General features: G+C 37.8%; 1 pseudogene; it reads left to right on the top strand.

Annotated features, from left to right (window-relative positions):
- The first annotated feature begins 2,014 nt into the window (after nucleotides 1–2,014).
- Nucleotides 2,015–3,193, top strand: LOC106833779 (E3 ubiquitin-protein ligase RNF14-like; annotated as a pseudogene).
- Nucleotides 3,194–10,421: the final 7,228 nt, after the last annotated feature.

Consider the following 10,421-nt stretch of genomic DNA (forward strand, 5'->3'; position numbering starts at 1 on the left):
TTTGCAACTTAGAAGCCCTGATTTTCTTCCTACCCCATCAATATCCACATACCCCTCACCAAAGTTAATCATGCTCCTAAATTTAATTCTATCATAGAAAAGTTATCCTAATTGGTTCTACCCATTTTTGAACTTTACATAAACAGAATCATGCGTAAGTATGGTTTTGTGTCTGGCTCTTTCACTCACCATTATGTTTGTAAGGTTCGTCTTGTGGTAGGCATCAGATATTTTCTCATTATGAATGCTACTACTATGAATATTCTTGTTCCTGTCTTTTTGCACACACATAGGTATTTCTGTTGGGGAAATTGGTAGGTCACAGATGTGCATGTGATGCCCTTTTGCACCTATAGTCAAACAGTTTCCCAAGTGGTTATACCATTTTAGTGCATCCCCACCGATATTTGATATTGTCAGTCTTTATTAATTTTAGCCATTCCAATGTGTATGTGTAATGGTAGCTCATTGTGGCTTAATTTGCATTTCCTTAATAACCAGTGCAATTGGGAGCTTTTTCTTATGATTATTGGTCATTTGGCTATTCTATTTTGTGATATATCTGTTCAAGACTTTGGCTTTCTTTTCTCTTGTGGTGTATGTCTGAATTTTTCTTAATGATTTGCAAGAATTCTTTATATAGTCTAGATACAATACCTTTGTTGGTTATATCTTTTAAAAACAGCTTCTACAATTCTATGACTTTTCTTTTCTTTATCTTAATGCTATCTTTTCTTCAACACATGTTCCTAATTTTAATGAGGCCCAGTTTATCTCTTTTCCGTTATAGTTAGCATATTCCGTGTCCTGTTTAAGAAATCTTTACTTTTGCTAAGGTCTTAAACATATTCTCCTATTTTCCTTCCAGAAACTCTACTGTTCTATCATCTTATTAAGATCTACAATCCACATAGAATTGACTTTAGTGGGCGGTGTGAGGGATCGGCCAAGTTTCTTTTTTTTTCTGTATGGATATCCAATTGATAAAGCACCTTTTATTGAAAATACTATCCTTTCTCCTTTACTCTGCTGTGCCACTTTTCTCATAAATCAAACAACCATTTCTGACTAGGTCCATTTCTGGACTTTCCATTTTGTTGCCTTAGTTTACTTATCTTTCCCTCAATATCACACTTTTCTAATTACTATGGCTTTGTGATAAATTTTAATATACAGGAATTTAGATCCTACAACTTTGTTCTTCAGGATTATCTTGACTGTTCTTTGCCCATTTATGTCTATAAATTTTTGAATCAGCTTGTCAATTTTTACAAAAAAAAAAAGCACGTGGGATTTTGATTGTGATAACATTGAATCCACAGATCAATTTGGAGTACTGACATCATGTAGAAGATATAGGCCTCCATTTGTTTAGCTCTTCTTTAATTCACCTCCATAATATTCTTTATTAGTTTTAAACATAGAATTCTTGTCTTTCTTTGGATTTATTCCTAGCTATTAGATGTTTTTGATTCTACTGTAAATGTGTCTTTTCTTTTGCCTACACTTTCTTTTTTTCTTTTGCAGAATTTTACATGTTTGAGCATCTATTTAAATCATTTTTCTAAAAAAGGAAGAAAATATCTTAAGTAGTCCTAATGACCTTTTTCTGGCTTTATTGAGATATAATTGATATGTAGCACTGTATAAGTTCGAGATGTGCAATGTGTTGATTTGATACACTTAACATGTCGTGAAATGATCACCACTGTAGTGTTAGCCAATGCTTCCATCATGTCACACATTTACCATTTCTTTTTTGTGGTGATAACATTAAAGATCTACTCTCTTAGCAATTTTCAAGTATACAATACAGTATTACAATAATCACCAAGCTGTACACTAGATCCCCAGAACTTATTTATCTTATAACTGGGAGTTTGTACCCTTGACAGTCATCTGTCCAACCCTCCTCTCCCCACACATACCGTAGCCTCAGCCCCTGGCAACCACCACTCTACTCTGTTTCTACTGTATGATCTGACCTGTTTTTCTGTCTATTTGCTCCTGCAAGCCCTTAGACAACCTGTGGGAAGAACACCATGCCAGCAAGCTCCTGTTTGCCTGGATGCAGCTTCTTAAGGAAAAGATCCTAGCATTCTTGCATATTGTCTCTCCTTTTGAGCTCAAGATGGGCTCTTAGGAAAAAAGGAGAGGACAGTTCAAGCCTCTCCCAACACAGAGCTAGATTTTGGAGGAGCTGCTAGATCTGGTGTAGGCCAAGAGGAGGTTTTGGATGAAAAGAGCCATGCCAGATGTGGCATCATTGTTGAGTCTGATCCAGGAAACCTTAGACTTTGATCAAACTCAGCAGATAAAACACTTTAATAGTAAATTGTTCCTATGCAATATCTGTTTCTGTGAGAAGCTGGATAGTGAACACATGTACTTCTTGGAGTGCAGGCATGTGTACTACAAAGCCTGTCTGAAGGACTACTTTGAAATCCAGACCAGAGATGGCCAGGTTCAACGCCTCAACTGCCCAGAACCCAAGTGCCCCTTGGTGGTCGCTCCTGGTCAGGTCAAAGACCCAGTGGAAGCAGAGTTACTTGCCTGTGACGACCACCTTCCTCTCCAGTCCACCTTGGACCTGATGGCAGATGCCCCCACACCCATGCTGCCAACTGCCTGTGATATGGGAGGCTGACTGCACCGTGGGCATCTACTCCAGCTGCAATTTTGCCTTCTATACATTGCGCAGATTTACCTACCATGAGCAGTCTCCATTTAAGGTAACTGCAGAGAAATTTATTAATTTCTCTTATGAAATGAGTTCCTACAAGTAGATGAGGCCAATAAAAGACTTTGGGCACAGAGGTATGGTAAGAGGGTATTAATTTCTCTCATGAAATGACTGATGAAATGAGTTCCTACAAGCAGAGGTGGCCAATAAAGACTTTGGGTACAGAGGTATGGTAGGAGGGTAATTCAGAAGGCACTTGAAGAGATGGAAAGTAACGAGTGGCTATAAAAGAACTCAAAGAGCTGCCCATGTTGTGGGACTCCTGTAGAGAAGTTAGGTGTAACAAGATGGCAGGTACTGGCTGTATACAATATTTCTGCTAGATTGGGGTCTCTCTCTAGAGCAAATGCTTATAAGCATTTCACTGATCCTGCTTCCCTGTGTTTTAACCAGTTGTTCCACACTGTGGATATTCACGGAGATATCTGGGAAGATGGGATTGAAGACTAACTCCTACTGCTCAAGTGCGGAAGTGGAATGGTTTGCCCTAATATTTTGTCAAGTACACAAAGTAACTTTGCAGGATATTTAGGGTACCATTCGTTCACTCTCCCTATGTAGAAGATATGAAAGAATAAGATTTATATTTTCATGTGGTACTATTGATTAAGGCACATTCACACATTTTTCAATGTAACATAATTGAGAAAATTGTAAGCCAAAGGTTCAGAATATGAAAAATAGAGAATATTAAATATTACAATGAGCCCAAAGCTCTGAATAATTAAAACTTAATTATTTTTCTTCCTCAAGCTTTAGGAAAGGAAAGGGGTCAAGAGTTAAACTTATAGACCCTTTTAGCTCTGATAAGCATCCCTCTGAGACATTCTGTGGGACGCCCCTCAGTACTACTCCTTACAACTCGGGTAGGTAGAAGCCTTATTAAAGTTGTACGAAGAACCTGATCTCATTTACTCTATGTTACATTCCTTCCAACCTAAATTTCTGCTAAGTTAGTTCTCTTTAAGGAACCCTCCACTCTATAACTGGATGGCCCAATGTCATTTTGATCTACTGCTTATCAGAAGAGAAATTTATAAATAATTTTTAAAATATTTTTAATACCACAAACACTGTGGGTCACTTAATATTTATAAGTGGGGCATAGTTCACTGGTTTTGAGCCAAGTCTAGAGTTTAATGATACTGGCTCAGAAGAATTTCAGCCGTAATCAACTTTCCTGGGCAGTAGAGCTAGATTCAAAACGACTTGTTTTTGCAACGCTTTGCTCTACATTCCGTCCCTTTACCCTAGCCCTACTTTCTGTTGGTGAGGACAATTTTAATGTTAACTCTAGCAGCTCATATTTTTATTTCCTCTGCTGGAATAAGAGAAAGTCTAACACATTCCCAAGCTGAACAAGTTGAACTTTCTTTAATTATCTGCTTTTTGAACCTGTCCACACCACTGTGGTTCCAGTCCTGGCTTTCTGAATTCTTTTTAAGGGTCTTCTCTAATGAGCTATGGGGATTTGGCTTCCCATCCTTTTTTATAACAGTACTGTTTGAGGCGATAATTTTGGCTTGATACCTAGATCCTGTTTCTGGGTTTTGTTGGCTTTTTGAAAAATTGTCTTTCCTTATGGTTTGATGAGTGGCTTGGTAGCAAAATAAGATTTTTTGAAAAAGAGGACAGAGGAATTCAGCTGCAGCTGTGAACATGTTCTTTTCTCCTACCTTGTCATTGAAAATTGAGGAATCATATTTAACCATTGTGTGTGTGTGTGTGTGTGTGTGCAAAGAGTCAGCAAGGACTCTTTCTGGATTATCAATGAGGATACTTAATCTTAAAAATAGAAGTAATTTTTAAAAATTGTCTTATTGAAAAAAAAGACAATAGATGTAGGTTTCACTCTATGGGGAACCACCTGGCATCTCTCTTTTCTCCCCCTGCCAGCTGAGAGGAGCTGCAGAGGGAGCAGGACACTGATAGCAGATTTCAGACCTCTCCTTGGTTGATGGCTAGGTGGAGGACACAGTGAGACTGTGACACCAGAGCAGAGAAGTACGGTCAACGTTTGCGAGTCATTCCTGGGGTTGACCAGCAGGCCAGCTGCTAAGGAAGGTGCAGGTCAGGGATACTTTGGAGACCTGTCCAACAGTAAATAGAAGTACAGGATCCCTGGCACTGAAGCATTTACTATCCATCCTTGTGTAAGGACAAAGGGAAATGTTATTCTCTCCCTTTCTGGTACCTCACTTTTGCTGAAGCAAGCTCACTTTCCCCATTAAAGGAGAACTGCAGAAACTGCAATGAAGAGGTGATACTGCATGTTCACTTTGCATTTGACCCATTTCCTAGTTTGGGCGCTTGACATCTCTATGTCCCCAGCAGCAGATATAAGGCCAGATATAACCCGAGCGCTAATATAGGTTAGTAAGTAGTTGGAAGTATGGATTGAGGACTTTGCAAGTAGTTGGAAGGAGGACTTTGAACACCAGATTAATGAATTTGGATTTTCAGCATTGCCCATACCAAGTCCCAACACCAGGGGAAGATGAGCACAGGCTTTGGGAGCATCGGAGTGGAACGTGTACCTTGGTCCTGCTGTTTAACGGTTGCGGGACTTTGGCCACACAGCTGCTTCTCTCAGAGATGCGGTTTCATATGAGAGGAGTGAATAATGTCATCTACTTTTAAAGGTTTGATGATCAACGATGCAATATTAGTAAAGTTCCTAACACATAAAGATGGTGCAGCAAACAATAATGATAGTTTTTGTTTTCTTACTTTTCTGAAAACCCAACCCGAGGAAAATAATAATACCAATGACCAAGAGTAATTGAGTGCTACCTTTGCAAGAGGAGCTGTGTCTTGAGATATCCTCAAGGGAAAGAGTCTAGGTAGACATGCAGATCCATGGGTAACTGGTATAAGTAGTCCTTGCATGTGTATGAATGAAACACATTTGTGCTTCTTCTCTATGTATAATGTGTGTGATACCGGTGAAATGCACATTGCAGTATCTAGGTAACTGTGGATCTGTGGACATATGGAGGCTATGCATGAGTGCCTGTGCAGGTGCCAGCATTGGTACAAGGAGGGCTGGTAGTCAGCTGGCACACGTCAATTTGGCCACATCAGTTGTTAAAATATGAAGATATTTCAGTACAAATTGATGAAAAGAAATTCTCTAACTATTGAGATATCATGTTACAATATGGCTTCACACAGTGGAATCAGCAGAAATTAGTAACAGAGAAGGCACAGATATGGAAGTCGGAGGGCACCCAGCAGTTACTGGGAGTACTGGAGTGGTGAACACAGCAGTATGGGCATGAGTAGCTTTCCCAGCTGCTCCAAGAAGATTCTGGCTTCTGGGCGCCATAGAGGAGAGTGCTGATCGTGCAGTAAGGGCAATGACGGTTCTGTCAGGGGCCTTGCACAGGCTCTGAAGTCCGTGCCCTGTAGCAAGTGAGTGTATCTAGAGACCAGCAGTGCACGCACTCAGCTACCAACACACTGCAAGAAAGCACCAAGCTCATTTTAAAAGGGGCCTTTTGGGAAGAGTTGGATGCACTTTCTTATTCTAAACCATGGCTCATTAATTTTGGTAAAAATTAACTTTTCCCAAATTGACGTGTGCCAGCTGACTACCAGCCCTCCCTGTACCAATGCTGGCGCCTGCACAGGCACTCATGCACAGCCCCCATATATCCACAGATCCACAGACTGCAAGAAAGCACCAAGCTCATTTTAAAAGGGGCCTTTTGGGAAGAGTTGGATGCACTTTCTTATTCTAAACCATGGCTCAAACCAAAGCAACATTTATCCACATGAGCTAGAAGCCACATGAGATAGAAGAGAACATCAACAAGTTATAAAAATTAACAAATGATTTGCAAATTATTAGAATGATTAGATGAGAAGATTGGGCTTCCTATTATGTTACATAGTAACTTGCTGAATATTATTTAGTTTATTTAGAGAATAAAAGGGAACATATTTAAAATATTTGATCTATATATTGATTCACATATTAATTCATATTACTGTAATTATTGTTAAATATTTGTAGTATCACACACTTTGGTACAGACCTTGATAATACTTGTGAAACAAAGCAAAGAGGAGAATATACATATATATACACACACATATGTATAAATACATGTATATGTATAAAATGTGTGCGTTTGTGGGACAATACTCATAAGGCGAGACTCTATCTTTCCTCTTCTTTCTCAAATTTGACTTAGCCAATCATGAATCTTTACTTTTCCATACAAATCTTAGGGAAAATTTACTGAGTTTGCCCAGAAAAACTAACTGGAATTTGTATTAGGAATGTACTGAATTCACACATTATTTGGGGAGGTGAACGTTTTGTATCATCTTATCCAGGAGCATCTTCTCTGTCCTTTATTAGCCTTTAAAGTTTTCTCCAGAGAAGTCATATATATATATGATCAAAACAAAGTCTAGAGACATTACAGATTTTGCTGCTAATGAAAATTACATCTTATTTTACACTGTCTTTTCCACTTGATCACGGTAGCAGGGAGAAATGCTATTGATCTTATATCCAGCAAACCTATTGGACTCTCTTTTGAATTCTATTAGTTTACCCTTTCATTGAGTCTATCAGTTTTTCCAGGTAAGGGAATGTATCATCTGCAAGTAATGACAATGATATCTCCACCTTTTCAGTTCTTGCTCTCATTTCTTATTTTTCCTAATAGCGTGGGCCAGGCCCTCCACTGTTACAATAAAGATTTGCAATATTGGTGGGAATCCTTGTTTTCCTTCCAATTTTAAAGGGAATGTAGCTAAAATTCCTTGAATAAATAAACATTTGCCCTAAGAGTTTGGCATTTAATCCTTAGCACATTTAGTAAGTTCTCTTCCTAATTTCTTAAGATATTCTGCCATAATTGGTTTTTGAAGTTCATAAAATACTTTCTCTGGTTCATGTAAGGTAATTCTATAATCCTCTTTTTATCTATTAAGGTACAGAATTACATCATTAGATTTTCTGATATTATATCATCCACATATTTTTAGATCTATCCTAATTGATCATAGTATATTTTTAATACTTTATTAAATTCAGTTATCTACCATTTTATTTGGAATTTTGGCCCATACATATAGAGGAGATATTGTCCTATTGTTTTCTGTTTTTTATTGTTCTTATCTGTTTTTGAAATCAGATAATACTAACCTCCCAAAATCATCTGGGCAGCTTTCACATTTCCTCTATTTTCTGGAACAACTTGTCTAAGACAGGAATTAACTGTTCCCTCAAAGTTTGAAAGACCTGAGGTGACCATATAATTCATCCATAATTAATGCAAACAGGACACATTCGAGAATAAAGGAGAGCATTATTCATAATTATGCTGGGGCAAAAGAGCACGAACAAGGCCTTTTCTGAGGAAAACAAACGAGAACTCAATGCTAAGACTTTACAAGCGTGGGACGTGGTGGGAGGAGAGGCCTCTCAGCACCATGTCAACGTCTTCATGCTTGGTCAATCCACTTGACTTTGCATTTCTTCCAGTGCTACTCTTGACGGATTGTTTTCCTTTGAAGTATTGTCCAAATTTACTATGCATATTTGCTCATCACAGAGCAAAATGTTCTGTAAAGCTGGCATGCCCACACCACTGTATGAGATTTTTATATTCCTTTAATCTCTTTCCATCTAGCACCGTCCCCATTTTGTCACACAATGACTTATTGAAGACATTGGGCCAGTTGCTCTTACGGTCTCTCACCTTCTGCTTGTCCGCTTTTTATAGCTTGCACACCAACATATCAGGTAAATAGGAGATTAGTTCTAATGGTTTTATTGATACAAGTTAATATTTTTGGCCAAAATACATCAGAGGTGAAGCTGTGTTCTTTATATTGCAACGCATCAGGAGTCACTTACTATCTGGATGTCACTTAATGTTCAGATTCGCAATGGAATTAAAGTGGTGATTGTCTGATCTTTTTATGGAACAGTGCTAGCTTTCCCCTTTTATATTCAAAGTTATCTATGTGGTGCCACTTTCGCCCATACAAATGTCTGGTTCCATGTCAAAAATACACTTGATGGTTTAACACAAATTATAGTCCTTGCCTGAGTTCATAAATTTTTTAGGAGGTGCAACATACAACTCAGTAAAATAGAACTTTCCCTCATCAATTAGAGTTTTGGTTACTAGCAATACAGCTCCTGCTGGAGAGGCAGGGTAAATACTTAATTCATTCAAATTAGTTACCAGTTTTCAAAGTAAGAAGTTTGCTTGGTGACTGTCTCAAATGGTGACATGTGAGTTTTTCTGGTTTTCCCATCTGTGGACATCATTAGGCAATCATGTATTTTCATTGGTTCAATGTATTTCAGTCCATTATGTTTGGCTTTGTTTTTGATGCTCAAATTATCATAACTTGAGCAAGTAGAAATTTCATCCAGCTGGATCCAGTGTCTTTTTACACAACCCCATTACTTTTTTTTATATGGAAATAAAACTATAAATATTTATTAGTGTCTCAAATAAATTCAAGCAGCAAGTTTGATAATTAGTATAATTTCAAAATAGTGGTGAGCATAAATGATACCTCAAGATATATGCAACATCTTTAACATGATATAAAAATACTTTTATTTCTATTGGTGATAAATTTAGAGGAATAGTTAATACTAATGAATTTGTTGTCCACATTCATAAGTCAGGAAAATGCTTAAATTTCAATTAGAGATTAGTGATAGTAAAGACATTATTTCTCTATTCACGCACATAGCCCTCAACTTTTGAACATGTACTAGTGGGAAAAGTTTTGGTCGCAGGGTGAAAAAAAACCTGGTTTGGCAATCTAGAGCTACGCATTTTCCCGCCCCCCCCCACCCAGTTTTATTGAGATATAATTGACATATAACAGTGTATTAGTTTAAGGTGTACAACATAACGATTTGATATATATTTACTCCAAAATGATTACCACAGTAAATTTAGCTAACATCCATCATCTCACATAGTTACAATTTTTTTTCTTGTGATGAGAACTTTTAAGATGTATTCTCTTAATGACTTTCAACTATACTACACAGTATTGTTAACTAGAGTCACCATGATATGTTGTATATTATATTCCCAGAACTTATTTATCTTTTAACTGGACGTTTGTACATTTTGACCACCTTCACCCACTTTCCCCAACCCCCGACTCCCTGCCTCTGGCAACCACCAGTCTGCTCTCTGTTTCTGAGATGGACTTTTTAGACTCCATATGTAAGCGAGATTATACAGTACTTGTCTTTCTCTGTCTGACTTATCTCACTTAGCATAATGCCTTCAAGGTGCATCCATGTTGTTGCAAATGGCAGGACTTACTTCTTTTTTATAGCTTAATAATATTCCATTGTATCTGTATACCACATTTTCTTTATCCATTCATCCACTGATGGACACTTAGGTTGTTTTCATGTCTTGGCTATTGCAAATAATGCCACAATGACCCATTACTTTTTTAAAGTTTCCATGATTTCTGCACAAGAAAAATGTCCTATGCTCACCTTGTAGGTTCCCACCACCAGACCAAGATTCAGCCATTTCTCTAAAAAGTCCAGATTCCTTTTAATGAGAAGTTGACTTGGAGACCAAAATCTAGGCATTTGGGCTTATTGCTAACAGGGTGCTATTGCTGCCAGTAATTTCAGTTCGTAAAACTAAAAGATTTATATTTC

The sequence above is a fragment of the Equus asinus genome, chromosome 15 (genome assembly GCF_041296235.1).
Source record: "Equus asinus isolate D_3611 breed Donkey chromosome 15, EquAss-T2T_v2, whole genome shotgun sequence".
Lineage (NCBI taxonomy): Eukaryota > Metazoa > Chordata > Mammalia > Perissodactyla > Equidae > Equus > Equus asinus.